Here is a 24,972-nt window from a genome sequence, read left to right on the forward strand (position 1 = left end):
AAACCCAGGACTGTTCTAAGGGCTTTCCCTCAGGCTTCTAATTTGAACTCAAGAAAGTTTTCTTCTGTGATCTGCCGAAGTTCATAATTGGATTTGTCATGTTAGCAAAAAAATCAAGGCCAAATGTAATCATACAAATGGGATACTTCAAATATTTTCATTTGAAAATAAATATCTTAAGGGAATAGTTGAAGTTGAGAGACAAAATATGAGTTAGGTTAATTTGACGAAAAGTAAATATCTATAATAATCATTTTAACATGTGATTTCAATAAAGTAAGATGTACTAACAAACATTAATTTGGAATATATGTAGATTGGGAGTGACAAAAGCTCAAAGAAGTAGAAATGTCAAAATTGAGTCCCTTCTTATCCTTTTTTGCCATTGATGTAAATATCTCATAATCATCATTTTAAAGTTGAAGTTTTAACCAGATTCTCCTGCATAATGATTCATTCATAAACATGCAGAATTACATTTTATCACTTTACTCTATGCGTTGGTTAAAAAAAACGTTATTTCACATTATGAAATGACTAACTGATGTAGCCATAGGAATAATGTCTTTCATTCTTAGGTTGAAGTGCCGCCAGTCACAAATACATCCTTTCTGTTTAGAGAAACTCAAGAAGACTTCTTTAGTATCCTCAAGCTCCAAAGGGTTTGTTATAGTCTCTTCAACAGCATAATAATCCGATAATTATTCATTTTCAGAGGAGCAAACAAATACTGAGTAACATGAATTTTAGACGAGGTGAAGGTACAGGGCAACTTCTCAATAAAGGACTTCATCTTGAGTAGGACGTTTCAAAAAGGGGTTTAGTGAGACTTATGGAGACTGATCTCTTTTTAGATGGGACACTCTCAAGTTAATGAGCATGGGCAGTCTATCTTTGTCACAATTATAAACTAACCTCAATAGCTTTAGATTCAATTACATATTGTAGATGAATTAGCTGCAGTGGCCTTGTACCTTTAATGGTTTCATTTCTTCACAAAGGTTGTAAGGACCACTGGGCAGATCATCGCTGCCCTTATTTGTGGGATAACTGTGATCAACTGAACAATTTAAAATCCATCTCTTCTTCTCATAGACTAAATTCCTGGTGCTGGTGAATCCTAGCTAGAGTGGGACTTTTCTTCCCCAGCCACACACGTATCTCGAGGGACAGGCCCTCCAACATCAATGTGCTACAAAGTGCGCCTGCTTTCCCCGCAGCCCGGGGCACATTGCTGGTGCTGCTGAATCCAGGCTGGGGTGGGACTTCGTCAACCAGCCTTACACCTATGCCGAGGGATGGGCCATCCAACATCGATGCACTACAAAGTGTGCCCACGGGCTTGCGGGGCCGTCAGAGGCCGGGATGGGATCTCTTTCTTGGCCTCTGGGCCTCAGGACCTTCTCCATCGCCTGACGGAGGACCTGCTGCGGAGGACCTGCTAATCACTTCTCCTGGTATATTTAGGTATTTGCTTGAGTGAATAAAATACAGTGAGCTGTTATTGGGACCTTAGTTATGGGATTTTATTTGTGCGGCATGTGTGCAGCATTAGACGCCTGGACAGGAGCTACCTAGGGGATACAGTCATCATTAATTTTCAAAAACCCAAGGCTGCTGGGGACATTTGTTTGGAACAAGCAAATACAGGGCTAATAAATCCAAGCACCATAAAGATATTGCCATTGATTTTTTTCTATAAACACCTAGCTCCAGTTATCTCAAAACCAAAACAGCCCGTGGTCCCATCCAAACACGAAAGAGACCCCATCTGAACTTTCATTTAGCCTTAAACAACAGGTTTTGGGCCGTTTCTGGAGGAACATGATTGACTGTGCACAAGGGGAAATGTTGGTGCCATATCAGACCCTGGGACAACCACCAAGGATCCAAGCACTTTGCCTGACTGCTGAGGCACGGAGGTCCTGCCATGGAATATCACTGGACTCTGCCAAAAATTGAATAATGAGAATTGACAGACCGTTGTAGCCAACTTTGACACTGTGTGCTGTCAGGAGACATGGGCTTTGGATTCCGGAGCTATAAACGATTTCAAATCTTTTTGCTGTGATGCAATCCCGTCAGCCGCTGTTCGAGGAAAGGGGGGTTTAGCCGTCTTTGCGTCATGTTCCATCAGGAATTTGAGGGTGAAAATACCGAAAATAAGTCAATGTTATCAACTTTTAAATATTAAACTGCCCAAGGTGTTTAATCTTCTTTTAATAACATTTTATTTGATTTTTTTCTCAGCACACGCAATAGCTATAATCCTTAAGATGGGGAAATCAGTTTCAGACTTTGTATCTTCTACACTGGGGAATTTTGTTTCAATAGTATGGGCAGGTGATTTCAATATCACCAAATGTTTGCATAGTGTGAACCACATATGTAGATTCTCCAATAATTAAGGGGACGATATTACCCATTTTGCACACTTAACTTATGGCAAAGCTTTTAATCAGTTAGTATTATTACATAACCTAGATTTGACTCCCCTGCTCCTCTAAAGAACTGGGCAACAAACCATGTAAACCTTATGTCCTTTACCAAAGCAATTGAGAGTGCTTCCAATGGGAAGGCCCCAGGCCCAGATGGGGTCCCTATTGATCTGTTTAAGCATAATGTGGAGTTGTGGGCACCACTTGTCACTAACGTATTGAGGACAGCAGTGAATGGAGAGGTGATCGATACATGGAGAGTGCCCATTATAGTGCCTAATATTATTATTATGCGTGATTTGTAATGTGCACAGTTACCCCGAAGGGTCTACCGGTGCAGGAATAGACAGCAGAAGAGAGTGTAACGCCCTGAACGTCTCAGGATCGTTTAACAGACACGATAATGAGGACGCAACCACTTGTGAAGGGTAAGTTATTTAATGAAGGCTCAAATAACACAAAGAATAAACAAAAGTTATAGTGACTGGAATCCTCCAGGCTATGTACGTTACCAGCCCACCGCACGGATGGTCCTAACCGTCCTCTGCATATAAGCCGGTCCCGGCGTATGCCAACAGAGGGCAGAAATGAAATGGCCGACAATGCCAATCGGTAGGCTGTGAGGGGCACGAAGAGTGTTGGGGAGAATCGAGGAGTCAGGGAAACACCCAGCCGGGGTCTCTACCTGAAGGGAGCAGCCGCTCAACCTCTTCCTCAGACTGCACCGGGACGCGGAGTCACCTCCTGGTGATGCGTCACCGATACCCCAATCAAAAGTAAGAAGACTGAACCGAGAGCAGCCGCTCGATCGATCCTGTGGACTTCCGAGTCTGTAACGCGGCAAACACCTCCTGGTGTGCGTGACAGCTGGCAGTCCCTGTATCTCTGGTCGGGCTGGGAGTTACGACTCCAACCAGCAAAAGCGCCACTGCGCTTTGACTCAGCCGAGTCAGAAAGCGAAGCTCAATGGTTGACCGGTAGAGCTTCCGGGTCCTTCACAGGTGACGATGGGGCAAGACACGGCCCAGGGAGTAACGACTCGACCTACCTCCGTTCTTGCCTTACTGGAGCACCTCTCCGGAACACTGCTCTTCACGAAGCAGGTACGTCGGTGTAAACACAATATCCGACAGCGTTGTACCTCCCGGTTCCTCCCTTTATAGGGCGTGTTTTCCTTGAGTTATGTAACAGCTCTCCTGTTTACATAAGGGCGTGTTTCCTTGAGTTATGTAACAGCTCTCCTGTTTACATAAGGGCGTGTTTTCCTTGAGTTCTGTAACAGCTCTCCTGTTTTCATAACCTCTCAACCGCTAAGCATCCTGGGAGATGTAGTCCGTTGTCGCTGGTTACCGTTTTCCTCCCCACACATGACAGGAATTCTCGACAGTACATCCTCCCTCTCAGCGGCTCCCCACGGGTCCAGCGCTGGCAGGAAAACGCCGATGGAACAAGGAGACCATGCGCGGAGCATGAACCCCTTCAGCCGGTTCCCATGATTGCTCCTCCGGGCCATATCCTTTCCACGCAACCAGGTACCACAGCTTCCCCCTGCGCCATTTGGACGCCCGTATGCCCGACACTTCATACTCCACCTCCGACTCCACGCATATCGGCCTAGGTGTCCCAGACGGCTTGGAGGGTGCTGGTTTGAGCAATGATACATGAAAGACAGGGTGTATCCGTAATGACTGGGGCAAGCACACCTTCACGTTCACGGGACCCATACACTTGGTAATTCGATAGGGGCCCATGGGATGGAACACACTGTTCTTTCGAAACCTCATGTTTCTTGTGGATATCCAGACGTAGTCTCCAGTGCGGTACAGCGGCCCGGGCCTTCTCTTCCTGTCTGCCGCAGCCTTGTATCTTCTCTTGGCCTCTATTAGGACAGCCCTTGAGCGCATCAACGTGTCTTTTATGTGTGCCACCCTGTCCGCTGTGGCGGGAATCCTGTCCTCTCTGAACGGATGTAGAAATGGCAAGAACCTGGGATGATGGCCATAGTTGCTATAGAACGGAGAGGACTGTGTGGAGCTGTGAGTGGCGTTGTTATAGGCTATCTCTGCAACCCATAGCAAGTCGACCCATTCGTCCCTGCCCTGATCCACAAAACATCGCAGATACTGTTTGAGCGTTTGGTTTAGGCGCTCGGTTTGGCCGTCCGTTTGAGGGTGGTAGCTGGTGGACAGGGCGGTTTTAACATGCAGCGCTGTGCACCACGTCTTCCAGAATTGCGCAGTAAACTGCGACCCCCGGTCCGACACGATCACCCCAGGTAATCCATGCAGTCGTACCACATTCTTTAGGAGTAGTGACGCCAATTCCCCGGCCGTAGGGACTCTCTTGCAGGGGATGAAGTGCCCCATTTTCGTCAAGTAATCCACCACCACCAGTATTGCCGTCATCCCCTGGTCCACCGGGAGGCCCACTACGAAGTCCAGTGATATGTTATCCCATGGTCTATCCGGGGTCGGAAGTGGATGTAAGAGCCCTTGGGTTCGGCCATGGTCGGCCTTCATGGTGGCACACGTAGGACACTCCTGTCCCCACCTCCTGACATCCACTCTCATGGTTGGCCACCAGAAATGCCGTCCCATGCTAGCCACCGTTTTTTCAAAGCCCAAATGACCTGCGCATGGAGAGTCATGGCACCAGATGAATGCTTGTTTCCTTAGCCTAGGCGTGGGTATCAATAGGCACCTGCCCTTCAGGGGTATCCCGTCCTTCAGCTGCCATTCTCTGTGACTGAGGAGCCACCTCCGCCATGCGAATGACCTGATCCCTCTCTTTATTCCCCTCAGGAACGTATCCGGTTGGATAACCCCCAATACCATCCTGGGGGAAATGATGGAATGCTCGGTCGCAGGCAATGGTTCCTTAACCGTAGATTGACGGGACAGGGCGTCCGCCTTCCGGTTTTCCGTCCCCGGCCGATAAGTGATGCGGAAGTTGAACCCCGCAAAGAAGATCATCCACCGCAGCTGCCTGGGAGAAAGGTGTCGTGTGGCCGTCATGAACTGAAGATTCCGATGATCCGTGTACACCGATACCACATGTCTTGCCCCCATCAACCAATGCCTCCATTCGGTGAAGGCGTCCTTGATTGCGAGAAGCTCCTTCTCCGCAATATGGTAGTTGCGTTCGGCGTCGTTGAGTTTGCGGGACATGTACGCAACGGGATGAAGCACCCCTGTGTCGTGGTTGCGTTGGGACAAGATCGCCCCCAGCGCCACATCCGATGCGTCCGCTTCCACCACGTAGGGGAGATTCGGATCGGGGTGAGCCAACACCGGCGCCTTACCAAAGGCGCTTTTCAGGGCCTCAAAGGCTGTGTTCGCTTCAGGGGACCAGACAAACTCCTTGGACTTCCTCAGTAGCTGTGTGATTGGGGCCACCAATCCTGAAAATCCATCTATAAACCGCCTGTAAAAGTTGGCGAAGCCAATGAAACTTTGGACGTCCTTCACGCTTTGGGGCACCGGCCAGTCTTTCACCGCCTTGATCTTTCGTTCTGCCATCTCCTGTCCCTCTGGACTCAGCATCACTCCGAGGAATTCCACGGATGTGACATGGAAGTCACACTTGCTGAGTTTACAAAACAGCTTGTTTTCCCTCAGCTTTTGGAGCACAGCTTTGACGTGGTGTACGTGCTCCTCCACACTGGACGAATAGATGAGGATGTCGTCGATATATACGACCACGTAGATATCCAACTCCTCTCTGAATACCTCATTCAAAAAGTACTGAAAGGCTGCCGGGGCGTTGCACAGACCGAACGGCATGACGAGGTACTCAAAAAGGCCGAACCTGGTCTTAAAGGCGGTCTTCCACTCGTCTCCGTCCCTCATGCGCACCAGATGGTATGCCCCTTTCAAATCCAACTTGGTGTAGATACGAGCTTTCTTGACCTGTTCCAGAAGTACACTGATGAGAGGCAAGGGGTACCGATTCTTTATGGTGATCGCATTCAATGCCCTAAAGTCCACACAGGCTCTCAGCTCCCCATTAGCTTTCAGGATGAAGAAGAGTGGCGAGGCGGCCGGAGACTTGGACGGTCGGATATTTTGTAACGCCCTGAACGTCTCAGGATCGTTTAACAGACACGATAATGAGGACGCAACCACTTGTGAAGGGTAAGTTATTTAATGAAGGCTCAAATAACACAAAGAATAAACAAAAGTTATAGTGACTGGAATCCTCCAGGCTATGTACGTTACCAGCCCACCGCACGGATGGTCCTAACCGTCCTCTGCATATAAGCCGGTCCCGGCGTATGCCACCAGAGGGCAGAAATGAAATGGCCGACAATGCCAATCGGTAGGCTGTGAGGGGCACGAAGAGTGTTGGGGAGAATCGAGGAGTCAGGGAAACACCCAGCCGGGGTCTCTACCTGAAGGGAGCAGCCGCTCAACCTCTTCCTCAGACTGCACCGGGACGCGGAGTCACCTCCTGGTGATGCGTCACCGATACCCCAATCAAAAGTAAGAAGACTGAACCGAGAGCAGCCGCTCGATCGATCCTGTGGACTTCCGAGTCTGTAACGCGGCAAACACCTCCTGGTGTGCGTGACAGCTGGCAGTCCCTGTATCTCTGGTCGGGCTGGGAGTTACGACTCCAACCAGCAAAAGCGCCACTGCGCTTTGACTCAGCCGAGTCAGAAAGCGAAGCTCAATGGTTGACCGGTAGAGCTTCCGGGTCCTTCACAGGTGACGATGGGGCAAGACACGGCCCAGGGAGTAACGACTCGACCTACCTCCGTTCTTGCCTTACTGGAGCACCTCTCCGGAACACTGCTCTTCACGAAGCAGGTACGTCGGTGTAAACACAATATCCGACAGCGTTGTACCTCCCGGTTCCTCCCTTTATAGGGCGTGTTTTCCTTGAGTTATGTAACAGCTCTCCTGTTTACATAAGGGCGTGTTTCCTTGAGTTATGTAACAGCTCTCCTGTTTACATAAGGGCGTGTTTTCCTTGAGTTCTGTAACAGCTCTCCTGTTTTCATAACCTCTCAACCGCTAAGCATCCTGGGAGATGTAGTCCGTTGTCGCTGGTTACCGTTTTCCTCCCCACACATGACAGGAATTCTCGACAGAGAGCCACAGCAGACAGCTAAAAAAGCCATGTCTTCAATTTCTTATGGACGGTAAGTAAGGAGTGGCAGTTGCTGAGTGAAGCTGGAAAGAGTTCCAGAGTTTCGGGCCCAGACAAACAAGCGTCGCTTCATCTGAACAAGGTGATACCTGGGCGCAGCGAACAGTGAGAGGTTGGATGACCTCAACTATCGAGTAGGCACATAGGCTGTCACCAGACATTGAATATATAAGGGGGCAAAACCAGCTATAAAAAGGGAGACCGCAACTCACCGGTATGTTACTGCCCGATCTCACTGCTCAACTCCACAGTAAAGATCCTGGGCTGAGTAATATTGAACAAATTAGAGGACTGGGCAGAAATAAACTCATTTTTCTCACCAGCACAATGCGGTTTTCGCCCTGGTCTAGGAATTGTGGAGAAAAAACTAAACCTCACACTTATCGTAGGTAAATACGTCAAAGCCAGGGGAGATGCCTTATACTTGGCCTTTATGGACCTCTCCTGCGGTTTCGACCTTGTCGATAGGGATATGTTGTGGGTCTTAATGGCTAAGACAAGCATAGAGGCTCCCATTTCTAGACCTCATAAAATGCTTACACTGAGATTCGACAACAAAAGTATGTTTTACGAAGAATGGGGACTGCACTGCACCGATTACAATCACCAGAGGATTTAGGCAAGGCTTCATTTTATCCCCCATTCTCTTTTTATTTTACATCAACTCTCTGGGTGAAGCCCTAAGCTCATACAGTAAGGACTGCTCACAACCAGTCCCGCCACTGCTCTACGCCGACAATGCAATTCTTCTAGGTTTAACCGCAAATGGTCTCCAAAACCTATTGCTTGGGATTTTGCTGGAGGCGGAAGGTACATGGGATAGATTAATAACCTAGAGAGCACAAAAAAATGAGGGCTACCTGTGATACAATTTTTAGATCTGCCAGAAAATTAGGCCACAAGCCCATTAAGTAGATGATCCAGCTGTATAAAAGTAAATGTCTCTCAACTGGCACACATGGAGGTGGGCTATGTTGCCCCAGGGAAGCTACAGGTAGCTGAAAATAGTTTTTTTGCGTAGGCTTTTAGCTATTCCAAAAACCACCTCAAGTTTCATCTCCCATCTAGGATTGGGCATGGGCTTTGTGGAAGACTAAATTAATGTGGCCCCGTTTTTACTGTGGTTAAAGCTTTGGCATTATCCCAGGGCAGAATTCTCTAGACAGGTGTTAGGGGATTGCCTTAGCCTAGATAATATGTTTGCCATCCCATGGCTGACCTATGTCAAAAATATCCTTTACATCTTGGGATATAGCCACCTATTCGATACACCAGAAAACATCACCCCCAACTCTAAAGAAACAGTTAAATGGAGTTTTGAATCGCACAGAGAGGAAATTGATTAGAAAGATTGACATGACATAAATTCAGTGGTCAGGTATATGATAATTGTCACAACTATAGGCGTGGAACCTTATTTATCCTGTATTGTTAACCCAGAGCATGGATTTTTACCTGACAAGGCTGAGACTAAATATGATCCACTTTTTAGTGACCTTCCCTTTTGATGGCACGTGGTTTGTCTCTCTGCCACGTTGCACATGTGACGGTACATCTGCCCAATCGTCTGCACACTTTTTACATTTTTGTACCCTTTTTTTTTAACAACATATTTTATTGATTTAACATAGTACCAGATGTGCCGAGCCCAGCAAGCAACGTACATCTGAAAGGCATAGTGTAGAAACTCTAGGTACTGTAAATTACCCACCCATGAGGTCTGCGGAACATCAGACCATAAAAAACACCCCCTCCCCCCTAAACGCGCACCTTACATACTTAAAAAATATGATATAGACACATCAAATGAATCTCCATCCATGTCTGTGTAGCATTAGCACGTTAAACCTGCAAGTCATTCACCATTAGTCTCTCTAGAGAGTCTCGGGTGACTGACTGCACCATTAAGGACAAGTCAATACCCCTGTAGTTGGCCCACCTAACCCAGATCTTTCTCTCTATCATACTTTGAGAAGGTGTTTTTTACGCCCTCTACTTATGCACAGGCACTTTACTTCGTACAAAGAGGGATTAGAATATTTACAATGTTCGTCTACGCCTGAAAATTGCACTGCTGTTTTGAGCTATATCGTTGCTGCTATTAAGGATAAATTATGCATTTAAAATTTTTAGGAGGCAGTTTTTAACTGTTTTATCTTGATGTAGATCGTATATGTTTTCAAATTTTCATTTGAACTGTTTTTAATCTTGTGCTTTTATGGCTTTTCGAATTGGCTGAATAAAGAATTTTGACTTTACTAAATTGGTCCCACCAATATTTCATTTTTCTTTGCTCTTTTATCTAGTTTGTTTTTAGGAACTCTAGACAAGTTTATTGAGGTTCTGAAGATAGACTGAAAATAATTTTAATTTTTCAGTTACAATGGTTCTGTTTGCTCTTTTTCGTTCTATTACGGATTATCCACATGCTTGACAGAAGTTAGAGCTTTTGAAGAAGATATAGGAACACATGTTCCGATGAGTGTTCACTCTTCCAATCAGATAGTACTAGAGGCAATTTAAACCCACTCTTCTCTGTTTTGTTAGTTTCTCATAGAGCCGGAGCTATCTTGCTTTTCTCTACCCTTTCTTTAGTCAGCTTCAGCAGAAACGTTTATGTAGGGCTAGCCATCGACAATCAGTCATCCCCCTCTACAAATCTGTCTGCAATGAATCCTTTCTCAGTTTTGACTTGTGCTGGGACATGGGTGCATGAACAATGGAAAGAACTGAGGCCACAGGTGACAATAAAAATTGGATACTTGAGCATAAAGCCAACACTTTGTCTAGCATTTGAACACAACCATTAATATGTATACACTCAATGCTATACAAATTATAATATATGCATGAACTAACCAAGTTTGTGTCATTCAACCTCGTTGGATATTTTAAAGAATTGCTAAAAGGCATACAAATAATTATGTTGTTATTGAATATTTTCTTCTTGACATGGACATCTTGACATTGCCGTTTGAGAGAATTTGAGAAGAAATGGGTATTGTCGGTTCTTGCTATGTTGTTAAGCAAGTGAAGGTGCTTATGAGAGATGGACGTATGGACAATGAAATTCTTAGTTTACCTCTTGAAATGAGCACATTTCGGACTCTTCACAGAAGACTGGGCGATATTGTGATCTCTAGTGAAACATTGTTGCTTTAGATGTAACCATGTCCACAACTGATCTTGGGCATCGATACAGTATTTTATAACTGATTGCATTCTGTATTTTCAAATAAATACCTATTTTGGAAATAAACAGTTGTTAACTTTTATACTAGAGAGGTTTGGTGTGTTTCTCCATATAAACAGAAGTAGATGTTAGATAGATGGATCCCCCTCACTAAGTACGAGCAAAGATTTGGAAGGAAAAAATGCCATTGGACAATGGACCCAACTCAACATCGCTGGATGGATAAGGAACTGGCCTATGCTGAGCTAAAGAAGTACCTTCCCGGAATTAAAGACTATCCATTGCCAAGGTTGAAAGATGACCCAAAAAGAGTTCCTTTGAATGTTTATAAATGCCCTTGATATTCATTAGCAATAAAGACTTTTATCATACCAGCCAAATTCAGAAGATGAGTTTGGTACACCAACAATTATTGGTCTAAAAGTTGGACCTTGTCAAGAGTAGGAGGCTGTTATCCACATCGAAGATTGTCATTATGGGCTCATGAGAGTTTTTCCTGGGTAGCATTACCAGATGACTTCAACTGTTATGGCCCTATGCTGCGAACAGGAGGTCGGCCAGCTGACTCTTGGAGAATCTTGCTTTGACTGTGCTCTGCAGATGACTCCTCCATGAGCAGGACAAAGCAGGCACAGTCCCTCTCTGTTGTTTGCCACCAGGTCCACGCCAGTGCAGCCTCTCTTACCCGGTTCCATGGTGCAGCAGGGCAATCCTTCTTTGGTCCTTTTTCCAATCCAGTCGATATCTGAGTTTATGGTGTCAGGGCGTCCTTTTATCCTCCGAAAATGCCCTCAGGTTAGAATGCAGTTGGTAGTTAATGGGCTACTAGATTCTCTTCCTCCTGATGACCACTTACCATGAAGTGTGGTATCTGGTTATCCCAAGATCCACCATTCTTCCCACTTCCAGTACGGCAGAACCCCTCTCTCAGTGTTCAAAGCTCCCTAGCCCAACACAGGGGTATGGCTACCAAGGGGGCAACAAGCCCTGAGAAACCAGTTTGGAATCTGGTTTCCCCTTCCTTGTCCACAGTGTTAGCCTTTCTACGTAGACAATGCAGCAGTCCCACTCCCAGGTGTTACCCATTTAGACTTCAAAGGCAGCTTCTCCTTTGAAGCTTACATTTTTGGGTCAACACCCATGTGGCTTCCCGCGGGAGGGAACACCTCTCTCTATTGCAGTCTTCTATTGTATCCTTTGCGAGAACTCATTAGCACATTTCCCCAGGAGGGTAGAAAGCTGTCTTGGGGACAGGCTCCTCATGCAACCATTCAGGGCACAGGAGATTAAAGGCAACAAAGTGGAAACTTTGGAAATGTGCACACCACAACCTGTTATATTAATTTTGACAAGATAATCTAGTTGGACTTAATCTAACAAGTACTATGATACCATGGAGAATCATCTTTGGTTGAATCGTTCAGGAGTTAGCACAGCTGAGTGGTCAGCATTGAACCCTGCACTCGCCAATGAAGTGACCAAATTCCTCCACAGTCAAAATTACAGTTTCATGTTTTTACTGTCAGAAAATGTAAAATACATGCTCTGACCTTGAAATATGCTACAACCTGCTTTAGGGCTTGGTAGGCCTGCCATAAGGGTGTTGTATCCATATTGCAAAGGAAAGCTTGAGTTTAAATGGCAAAGTCGGGCTAGCAGTTCAAAACTGCTCTTCTAGTTTGCAATGGGGGACTGTGAGACTTGTTTTGCCTGTGTCTTGCCCGGGGTGGCACAATCAGTACAGTAATCCCTGTGGTGACATTCGGATCTACATGCCCTGGGTACCCTTGGTACCATATACGAGGGGCTTACAAAAAAGTAAGGCTATGCCAATCTGGGATAAGCCAATTTGCCATACATGTTTTAAGGTCAGGGCACTGGCACTGAGATCTGTTTAGCAGACCTCAGTGCGCTCTACAGACCTCAGTGCGCTCTCAGAGTTGAAAACCCAGCAGTATCAGTCCAGACACTTGAGGCTGACCATACAAAAATAGGTATTTCCTTAAATGGCTTAATTTGTTCTTGTGTGTTGTACAGAAATATCCGTTAGAGTGTTTTAACTGCTCAGCAGATACAAATATCATGTATAAGAGTGATTACACTTGGAAACATGAGGGAATGATCTCCATCGATGATCCTGCCTTCTTTAATTCCAAACAGCCGTGCTTGCGATGAGCTATTACAAATTTAAAGCAGCCCTCTTATGCTGAAAGCTTTCAGATGCCATAATACCTGTTCTCTGCTCTGAGATATAGTCTATAGCACATGAAGCACTGCCAACTGCCCTTACCCCGAAAAGTGTCTGATGAAGTGCAGCGGTAGCAGCCTGCAGTTATTGTGCAGTTCATTGACAACAGAGGAGCTACTCGTCTAGTGCTTCATTCTGTGACAGAGTAGGAAGCACTGCCAGAGAAAGGGCTCTGAAGTGATAATAGGCTGCTTCTACTGCACAGCTGCCAACCCTTCTTCAAATGTATTAAAAACAAATCATTACAGTTTCAGTAAAGATGATACCATCTCCTTATGATCCAATACAAAACAATAGACAAGCTACACGTGTTGGCAAAGCAAGTCTCCATTATACCTAGAAGTTCTGTTGACAACTTTGGCTGTGCTCCAGGCTTGGAGCTGACTGTGGCATTGAAATGAAGCCCTGGACTGCTACTACACTGTGTGAGAACTGAGGTGGGAGGTGGTGAGGAGGGCAGGGGGATGCGAGGCTGTTGGGAAGAGAGAGTGAAACAACTCTGACCTACAGACCTGTATATCTTCACTGAGTACAGCAAGTTCCAAAAGGGATTATTTTGTAAATGTGTTAGTAAAGGTATTTTATATGCTATGACCCCTTAGCTGCAACTGGGCTCAGCATTGTCTCTCCGGTGTCTGTGTGATTACTTCTGGTGCATGGGGGCCGAGGGCCTCAACCCTTTGCGCTTCCCTAACGCTGCGCCCTGTGTTTTGATGAGTGTGTGTGTGTGTGTGCGTGCATGTAGTGTCGGTGCTCAATGGAACACTACCTTCCACCCCAAATGAGTAGTTACAAACTGGATATCAACAAATCAACAACTGGGTGAATCTTGAGATTGACAGTCTAATACGTTGGAATACTACTCATAGTCCTGTATACGCTACGATGGCTGAGGATTAGGTAGGAGGTAATATCGAGCAGTGGATTTCCCTCAATACTTGTTGTGGTTCATGTGAGAAGGTGGCCTGATATATGCTGCCCACTAGTCCTAGTGGGCACCTTGTATCAGTCCAAACAACCCCTTATGATGAATGGTTAAAGACAACCTTATATGAAAGCTATCCTAGTGGTAGCTATGGAGAGCAGCCTTCAGGCTAAGTCTTGAAGGAATGTAAAGCAGCTTGTTTTACCAGTCTATAATCTCTTGAATGATCAAATGAAAGGACAACCACGCCAGGTATATATTTAAAATATATGTATTTAGGTTAACACACACCCCTCTAGTCTCTTTATGAGACTGGAGTTCGAAGTACTTAAGTTACAAGATAGCAATCATCAGTAAAAGCACAAATACATGTTTGGGCCCTAGAGGCGTACCAAACCATATACCAAAAAACTGGTATAAGAACCACGACTGGAACAGGCCTATTGCCTCTAGAATCGCTGGGACCCCAAGGAACCACCCAAGGTAGTGACACAGGAGACCCACGGGGACTGTATGCAGTGTGTAAACACAACCGCGGGTTCCTATTATCTTCTATGGGCAATGTTGCAGTTGGAAATGTAATGATTAGGGACACTTCTAATCGAGTCTGGACCAAACCCTTTTGGACTTAAGAAGTTCTAGGGCTAGCACCCACGAGAGCACCGGAGTACTCGAATTACCTCACCCAGGGAAGCCGGGTGCATAGGTGTCTTTTGGTGTCGTGTCGGGTCGCTTCGTCGATTTCAATGGAAGCCTGCAAAGAAGTGCTGCTGCCGGGGACAGGAAAAGTGTCCGAAGAGATCCAAGCCTGGATCTAGGATGTAAGGAACCTGAAAGCAGAGGGGACAGAGTCTGGGTCACTAGCCAGTGACCGAGGGCAGGATGGACCAATGCCCACAGATGTCGGGTGCTTCAGGTGAGTTGACTCTTCAGCCACGAGGTCCAGGAGGCGTCGACGAAGTCCACGAGCCGGATTCGAGCTGTCCCATGAAGTCTGTCGAGTGCTGCAGTGTCGGCGACCAGAATGGACCTAACAAGCCTTGGCAACGGTAAGTCACTGGAATTCAGAGAAAGGACTATGGTGCAGGCCAGCAAGATCTGAGGGACTCACCCAGCAAGGGTAAGTCGGGGCACATCTGGAGAAACTAGGTAAGCTCAATCAGAAAAGAAATCGCTTTCGTGGGGACCTGCTAGCCAACGGGCTAGTGATCGCTAAGGAGCCTCGTGTGGTCGCACTTGAAGCTGGCCCACGGGTCACTCGTGGAGTGGAGGCCAACAATCTTCGGTGCAGGAGGTGTTCAAGGCTGGGGCTACTCGGAGCCCAAAGCACAACTTCGAGGAGGACCAGGAAGATAGTGTAGCTGCAAAAGTTCACGGTGTCCAGGGGTCACGGTTCCACATCTCCCACGATAGCCACGGGCCTCAGCTTTGCTGTGGACTCAGAGTAGCCTCGGGGAAGTCTGGAAATCCACCTCTGGGGATGCAGAGACTTTGGTGTCCGGCGGGAGCTTCAGAATTGCAGACTGGTCAGTTACGTCTTTGGTGCCTCCCAAGCAGGGAGTCACTCCTTGACCCCAAGGGAGATCTCTTCAGTCTTCTAGTCAGGATAGAACGTCGAAGGTCCAGGATGTACATTGCAGAGTTTTGTCCAGGGTAATCTAAAGTCCTAGGGACTGGATTCCTATACTTATAGTAAGTTTAGGGGATGGGCTAACTCTAAGGCCCCACCTATGGGTGGGCCAGGAAAGAGGGGTGGTTACACCCATTTCCTTTGTCCAGTTTCGCGCCAGAGCAGGGGCAGGTAGCCCCTGCAACCTGTTTGAACTGGGCTATGCACAGGGACACCAAACGTGCCCCCAGTGCAGGACTTCAAAGCACCAGAGAGTGCTCCTGCCCAGCCCCAATACACATCAGCCTGTCTGGGGAGGTGGGGACACCTCCCCTCGACAGGAAACCTATTGTCCAGGCCTTCCCTGCCGGAGTTTCGGTCAGCAGCAGGAGGCCAGACCCGTGTCTGTGGCAGAGGCCTCCATTTTGTGATGCCAGGGTTCAGGAAAGTCCTACCGGGTTTAGCCAGTGTGAACATGTCTCTCCCTCTAGAAGGGTGGAATTCTACACCCACCGCCAGAATTGGCGGGGGGGTAGTATTCCAAAGCGTTTGACACCAAACACAACATGTTTTGATGCAGCTATCCCAAAGTTAGCATTTACCGCGAGGTTATAATGCACTTAAGAGTATATGGTATGGCTGTATCACAGAACAGCCATAAGGAAGTATTTCCGAAAGCTGCAGAGGGGCTCAGCTCATGCTTGGGCACCCTCTCACATAAAACCAAGCACTCTGCCTTCAGGATTGTCAAGGCCTGCCATAGGAGTGGCTTATAGGTTTATATGTGTCTGTATAGGGCAGTGATATAGGTAGCCTATACCACAGTAAGGGGTGCAAGCACACCCTTACCCAGGCTGCAGTAGCAGACCTGTGGTGCCATTTTGGGGTGCTTCCCAGGGGTGGCATAATATATGCTGCAGCCCCTGGTAGGCCTCTGAGGTACCTATGCCCTAGGTACATAGCATACCATATACTAGGGGCTTATAAGGCACTCCAGAATCCAATTAGATATGTACCTAATGTACATGGAAACCATTTTAGAGAGGAAGAAGCTAGGCTGTGGTCCTGATTAGCAGGGCCACAGCCAGACTAAGGTCGAAAAACAGTGAAACACCAGCAAAAAGTGGGGGTACCCATGTGAAGCAGATCCTACTCTCCTACAGTTCAGTCTGCTGTACAGATAGCTGGGAAATTCTTGGCTCCAAGACATTACAGCAAACTGGTGTTTCAGGGTTGTTCCATGGGCTCCTTCCCATCTGCTTGTCAGCTGACTGGTCTGGTCACAACAGCCAACGTTTTTGTCTCCTCTATTAGGATCTGTAATTATGGTTCTTTTTCCTGAGCCCCTGACCTCCGCCTCCTGAAGAGGGTTGAATTCAATATGATTACTTTTTGCCCTCTGCAAGAAGTGATCATTGTATTCTTACTTGTGACAATCCAGGGAGGCCTCTTGAAGGGCAATCAAAACATTTCTCCTGTCTGTCAATTCTATACCAGGACCTTATCTCCAATCTGGAGATTGGTGTCTTGGGCCGTGTTTTGCTCGTCTGGCAGTTTCGATGTTCTGCCTTATCCTAAGTGGGCTTGCCACTGGGTCTAGTTGCTGACGTTACCAGGATGTGGCATATGGAATCACATTAGCCATTGGACGCTGAAACGTCAAGATCTCTGGTGAATGTCTTGTCCTACAATGAGGCATGTGTCTATATATCCTCAGTAACTGGTTGATTGCTGTTTCAGTATTTTCATTTTGTTCCATGCTAATAGGAATGGCCTTATTCAATGTTCTCATAAGTCTGTTCACCTCTTCGTTAGACTGTGGCCACCTTGAGACCCCTTTTCTTTGGTGGATTCCTAGAGAGAGCATATATATGCAGAACTCATCCCTTGAAAAGATGACTCAGTGTTAGTCTTCGTCTTACTGGGCAGTCCAAAACAGCTGAAGATCTTCTCCAGTTTCTGCCACACGTAGTCGAAGGATGTGGATGCTATAACTTCGACTGTGGGAAATTTTGTTAAAGAAAAAGACATGTTGAGCTTATGTCTCCCCTGAGAGAGATCTGAAAGCAGCACTGACATCTCACCATGGTGTGCCATTCTGTAATTCTTCTTTAATGGCTGGGACATGGCTGTCAGGAGCACCAGCTGCTTGACAACATTGGCACTCCTTTCATTCTTGGCCGACCAAGGTGTTCATCTCTGGAAACCACTCATTGTCTCTGATCTGAGCTTTTGTCTTTGCCACTCCTTCATGCCCTTGGTGTGCCAAACGTACCACATGGAGTAGTAGTGACTGGGGTACAATGATTCAGTTCCCTCACAGAGAGATGCCTCTTTAGGTGGCACTGAGTTTGCCACAATGCTCTCAGGTTTGTTTGGCTTTGTACATCTCGCCCATAGAGGTCAGACATGAAGGACTTCCATTGACTTGTTTCAGAAGCTAATCTTGCTTTCTGAAGGCAGCTCTATGAGATGGAGGCCTTCTCTATGTCTTCAGGGCATAAGGCAACTGGGCAAAAAGCTCTACATAGTCCTCATACTCCTCCCTCAAGCTGGGTAGATTTTGTGGGTGAGGGTGAGGGGCTGTACCCATGAATAGAGGCAGCAAATGCTTGTGATCTGTTGTAAACAAGATGGAGTGTCAATAAATATATAGATGGAAATGGGTACAATCCCACTTGATGGCAGGGACTTCCCTCTCTAATTGCGAAAACCTTTTTTCTGTGTCAGAGAGGATCCTACTTGGTAAATGTGATGAGTCTCCACTCTCCCCTGCCTTGATGCTCCATAAGGACATGCCCCAGCCAAATGGGACTGACATCCATGATTGGTTCTGATGTGTTGGACAGATTAAAATACCCAATGGTTTTGTCTTAGAAAAGGGAGTCCTTGAGTGCTTAGAATGTCTTTTCCTCTTTTGCTTCCCATTGTCGCATTGTGGACTTCTTTGTGAGGGTCTGTAGCAACTTTGAAATGGTGGTGAGGTTTGGGCTGAACCTCCCAGAATACGTGGCCATCTCATGGAAGCTACAGACCTCTGTGATCAACTGTGGTTAATCAACATCTTTGATCTCGGCTACTTTGGATTAATTGACTTTCACGCCTGTGCCTGAGAATGCATACCAAATTTCTTCTTGTTGGTTTTGAGTGTAAAAATTTGATCTGCCCAAGTTGCGTTTTAGGCCCTTTTTTGTCATGGGTGTCAGCCCTACCCACACAAGTGGAGAACCAATTTTATTGGGAGACATGTGGGAACGCTGGGAAGCAAAAACATTTGTGGATCCCCACAAATTTCCAAACTTTCCCTCATAAAAATGTGAGGACAATGTGAGTTTTTAGCCGAAGGTTGAGGATTACAATGGCTACTGGGTAAAACAGTCACACAAGATTCATCCAAGTCACACCACTCTTGACTTCCCTGGGTGTCTAGTTTTCAGAGATGTCCAGCTTTGGGAGATTTCCCAGGGTGCAGGTTGAGTTAGGGCCCAAAATCTTTATCAAATAGCAAAACAAAAAAATGGTTGGTTTTCCCTGTAATCATTTGATCTGACCATGTTGCATTTTGGACCCTTTCTTGTGGGTGCTAAGCTCACCCATACAAAGGCAACAACAAAAATGATCATTTGATGTATCACGTTATTTCAAAATGGAAGACAGCACAATTTCAATGTATGATAGAGCAAGCTAAATTTCAAACACATTAGAAGCTTAAAAGATAAAACAACGATCACAACCACCTTCTGATGATTTTTAAATCATCACATCTACATCTTTATCAGAATACAGCTTTCATCAACTCAGGATTCTTGTCTTTTGATTCTCCCAAATCCTCTATAGTGTTGTAAAGATTGCTTTGCATCTCTTCAACCTTTATGTCAGTTCTCTTTCTCTTTCTTCCTCTCATTGCTGACAGCTTCTTAAACCGACAATTTATCCCAATGCTTGATGAAATTCCTTTGGAAATTGTTGGGGCAAAAATCACACATGTAACACCAATAAGTATGATCAAAAGAGGAGTTAAGAGCAATTTTAGTATTCCTCCACATACGCTCCCTAACCATCGCCTACCTTAGCAAATCCCCTTCCAATAGATCAAATTAGTGAACCTATTTCTTCCATTTCAGTTAGTTCATGCATAATATTTGCGATGCTAGCTACATAGTTTTAAGCTGGTTACCAATTTTAGGTGTGTATGCTCAACACTCGCTTGCATGATTTACTTTGAAGACTACGCCTTCCTTTGTGAGCAGCAATTTTAACACAAGGTTGCTCTGCATAAACATAGCTCTCACTTCAAACAATTATTTGTTAATAACTGATTAAGCACTTGCGGTATTAGTGGCAAGTCTGTCTACTAAAGTTGACAGCTTTCTAATCTTGAGGTCATCTAATGCAACTACTGTTGAGAGCATGAGTGCTCTAAAGATATTGCTAAGGATGTGTGTAAAATCTCACTTACTCTGTTTTATATAACAGTCTACAGCTGCATAACTACCTACCCAAATATGTGATACCTGGAAATAAGCTAATTTACCACATACATAGTAGATACCCTTGATACTCATCTCTAATTTAGCAAAGGTTCTACCGTTTACGAATGTATGGCTTTACAACGCTTTCCGTTGTAACGCATGCCTTTACCACGCATGCGTCACAACGCGAATGCCATCACCACGACTATCCTTTACCACGAAAATGCCTTTAACACGCATACTTTTACAACGGTTTTCGTTGTTAAATTATGCATGCTAATGGCATTTTCTTGTTAAAGGATATCGCACTTATTATCTACTCTTTAAATTTTTCCCTTGCGTGACACCACCCCCTCATTCCCCCTTACCTCTCCTCTCGTCTCCTCGATCTTCCTTGGTGACGTTCCACGTCGTTAAGAGGAAGCGGAAGTGTCCTTCCGTTTCCTCTAACGATGTGGATTGCCTCCATATCTCTCTTTAATTGACGGAATCAGGTACGTTTTTTTTATATTTTATTTTTGGGGGTGCCCCCCCAGCCCTCTTTTTTGATCCCACTTTTTTTTTGGGGGGGGGGAAGACCCCTTAACCCCCCCTTTTTTTCCTTTTATCTTTAGCACACATGCCTTTACTACGAATTTCGTAGTAAAGGTATGCGTGGTAAAGGCTTTTAGTTGTAACCACGCATGTGTTGTAATGCATGTGTGGTTATGGTTATGTATGGAAACGGCCGCGTTGTAGTGGTCGCTTCCCACCGTTTACTAGATAACTATGCTCACATTCACTACAACTCACTATTTATTTCCCTTGTTTCCTTATCATGCACAGAGTTCCCTTCTTGGCAACATTAATGCTTAATCTTGGAGGTGGCTCCTTTAAATTTACTTTCCCTTCCGAATAACTTGCACTGTATTGACCTTCCGGCTCCCTTTCTCTTCATCTAGTCTTATATTTTCATTCAGCTCATCTGCAAAAACCCTCCCATCTTTGCTTAATTTGTGAGTTAGATCATGAATGTTTTGGTTAGTAGCGTTATTGTTAGTCGCAGTAATAAATAATTTAATTATACACTCATGCTGATCCCTTGGTTTAAAAGCCTTAAGGAAACAATAAACATGTTTAGTAAACCACAAGTACATGTTTGCATCAGTCACAATTAGTATATTTTCTACTGGTTTGTCATAGTCAGTATAGAACATCTTAAGAGAATTTTGTCATAAAATAGCACATGAAAAAGGATAAAACAAAGGTAGATGAAAATAGGCAGCCCCCTCAGCTGCGGAGGCCAGGAGATAAGAATGACAAAACAATTGTATCCCTGCATGATTTTCACATATTGATCTAACATTTGAAATATCCATTGTAAATATAAATACTTTCAGGTTGAGGAATGTAAACAACTTTACCTACATGCATTGTTTGACTAACAACAAAACTAATTGTTGTGTTTATAGGAACACGAGAAACATTTCCACCCAGGAGATCGACATCAAACACCCAAACATAGAAACAGAAAGGGCAACTGCCAAAACTACAAGTAGAATTTTGCAGCGTTGATGCATGATGATAGCCTAATTCAAACCAAGCAAATAAGTTGTTATCTCAGAAAAAGATAGCTCTACCTTATCGTCACTACCCTATCTCGAAAGCTACAGAGATTTTAATTCTGCATCAAATGAAGGCTAGAGGCTTTAAAGTCTTCTAACCGTTACCCTAACTCCCTATTCGACCTTCTCACCGTTTGCCGTCTGTGTAAATTGAGCCCCTTTTGTTGTTAGGGTAGGGCTTCAAGGAGGTTTGTCAATGTCAATTAGACTATCATCACATTTGATGTCAATCCTTGCAAGATATGTCCAATCAGGACCAGAGTATTTGATTCTCCTCTGTCTTTTGGGTTGTTTTGATTCTGTAAGGACTGAACTCTTGCCAACAGTGTCTAGTTGCTCAGGAAATTCTTTCTCCTCTAATTCACTAACCTCTCTTATGGTTTTGTGTTGTTTTGTCACTGAACAGACTCTTTCGGTTGGTATTTGTCTTGGGCCTACTTTCCTCTGTTTGTGCACAATCCTGAGAGGTGCTTGTGATCTCTGGTTCAGATGTAGCTGATTCACCTCTGAAGACGATTTCCCTGCCAAAGCCATTCTCCAGTTCCTGCTGTTTCAGAAAGGCTTGGTCCAGCTCTCCATGAGTTCTTGTTTTCTCTTTGGATGCATATTTTCAAGCCAGTGCTTGGCGTAGCAGTCATCATTGGAGTGACACTTCATTGAAGTTGATCTGAAGGAGAGTACTAGCTCTCAGACTGGCCTCCCTCTTCTTAGGATGCCTCAGAGATTCCAAACCTAGGTGGGAACGAGGAGTTAGTGGATGCATCTCATGCTCTTGATAAGCAAGGCATGTATTCACTTCAGCAGGCCAGCACACTTGACAGCAGGGTTGGTGACCACGGTCACCTGGTATGGGCTCTCAATTGCTCTTTAAAACACAATGTGCGAAAGTGCTTCTTCACATGAATTCAATTGCTGGGGTTCAAGCTGTGACCTGGAGACACTTGCCCAGCTGGAGTAGCAGCATTATCCTGATGAGGATAGAATGCACTACATCAGCCAATCCCTTGCAGTATTTGAGAACCAGATCATTGTGATATTCACAAAAATAGAAGCTGGAACTCTACGAATTTGTATGGCTCTTCCCATCGATACCTCATGTGGGTACAATCCTGTCTGCCTATGAGGGATGCTTTAAACGCTCATCAATAACAGAGGAAGTGCATTGGTCCATTCAAGAGAAGTGGACGCACAGGCTTTGGCCAACTTTGCTTTAATAGTTACATTCAGACTTTCTACTATGCCAGAAGCGTATGGTCAGTAACTACAATGGAATCTCTGTTCTATCCTTAACGCTGTACTTAGCAACTGCTTTTCTTAATTTTTGAACTGACCTTCAAGCTTCAGGATGAACTGGCTTCCAAATCATAGGATTAATTCCTGCAACAGTCATTTGGTCACTTTGAGACAGTCATATCTCTTGGTAGGATATGCGTCCACCCAACAGGAAAATAATTACACAATCACAAGGCTGAAGCTTATTTGATTACATCAGTCATCTCCACAAAATCAATCTGGAGAGGGTTGAAAGGACCATCACACTTCCCTATATGGCTCATGGTCACTAAAACCCTTTTGCCTACATGTGTTGGTCCATGTATATGTCTTACGATAGCAGTCAGCATCGAGTCTGGAAGCACCAGCTTTCCATCACTGGACACACAAATGTCAGTAGCATATTTTACCCATCCCATCATTTCGCATCTGGCCTTTTTGATTTAAGTAGCGGTATGATACAACTCGCTCAACTCATTGAAAGTCTGTACAGTGTCAACAACATATTAGACAGTTTCTCCTTCAGCAATCCACAGCTCATCCATGTGAAAGGTGCCGGACTCAAGAGTGCAATATCAAGTGATCTCATCCGCATAGCGTTTGTCCCTGGTAACAAAATCATTACCACTCTTGTTTGCAGCACATTTCACACAGCAATTTCTTTCGGTAATTGAAGGGCTTCCAACAGGTTGGAGAGTTACTGTCCATTCCTAATGGGTGAACTTGCAGAAGTAATAAATCCTCCCGGTGCCCACAACTGCCCAAAGTCATGCACAACACCAAATCCATACCTGCTGTCGCTGTAAATGATAACTCGCAAGCCTTTAGATGAACAGCAGGTTCTGGTAAGGGCAATTAATTGTGCTATTTGTGTGGATGCTTCCACGACCCCACTGAGAGGGAACATAGCATATTCAGCTCTCAAGCTCCCACGTCGGTTTCTCAGACAAGACCCGTCAACAAACAGGGTATGGTCAGATTCAGGAAGAGGGACATCCAATATGTCAGGCCTTGGCTTTGTGCATAACTCAGTAACACTTAAGCAGTAATGGTCAAAAACTCCCTCTTCTCCCTCTGGAGTTGGTAACAGGGAAGCAGGGTTTAAAGTGTTACATCTTCTAATAGAAACATTCTCAGCTGCCAAAATGATTCTCTCATAGCTGGTTAAGTAGCTGTTGGTAAAATGTGTGCAGGTGTGAGTCATGAGAATTTCAATTGAGTGTGGGACCATTACAATGAGTGGATACCCATCACTATTCCTTCAGTTTGCTGAATGCTAAGGCTTACCGCTGCAACTGCCTTGCGACAACCAGATAATGCTGTGGCTATGGGATCAAGAGTAACTGAAAAATAACCTATAGAGCGCTTAGTTTCCCCATGCAGCTGTGTCAACACAGACAAAGCACACCCATCTCGCTCCTGGCATAAGAGTACAAACTCCTTGGTGTTGTCTGGCACTCCAAAAGCAGATGTGCCGCAGAGTAAATTTTTGAGCTCCTGGAAGGCTTCCATGCTTTCGTCATCCTTTGGTACCAGTTAATTGACATCAGTGTGCGTAAGCCTAAGTAAAGGCTTTGCCACAAAGGAAAGGTACGGGATCCATTGTTGGCAACAGCCAACAATGCCCAAGAACATTCATACTTCTCTCTTTGTGGTCAGGAATTTCATTTTAAGGGCTGTTTCAATGCATTCATGGGATATTGGTATGAGTCACTTCTCAAGCTGATGTCCCAGGTACATGACCTCCTTCTGACAATACTGCCACGTTTCAGGAAAAACCTTGTGCCCGTTGTCAGTCAAGTGGTTGAGAAGAACAGTAGTGCCTTGCCTACAAGCTTCTTTTGTAATTGATGTAATGAGTAAGTAATTGATATACTGAATTAGGGTAAAGCTACACTCTGTAGTTGTAGAGTTTCTAGATTCTTTTTAAGTAACTCATTGAAAAAGGACGGGCTGCCAGTCTACCCTTGAGGACCACAAAACTACACAAGAGTCTTCTCTTGGAACCAAAATGCGAAGTGACACTGGCTTACTTTAAGAAGGGGAACTAAGAAGCATGC

This window comes from Triturus cristatus, chromosome 8, assembly GCF_964204655.1.
Source record: "Triturus cristatus chromosome 8, aTriCri1.1, whole genome shotgun sequence".
Lineage (NCBI taxonomy): Eukaryota > Metazoa > Chordata > Amphibia > Caudata > Salamandridae > Triturus > Triturus cristatus.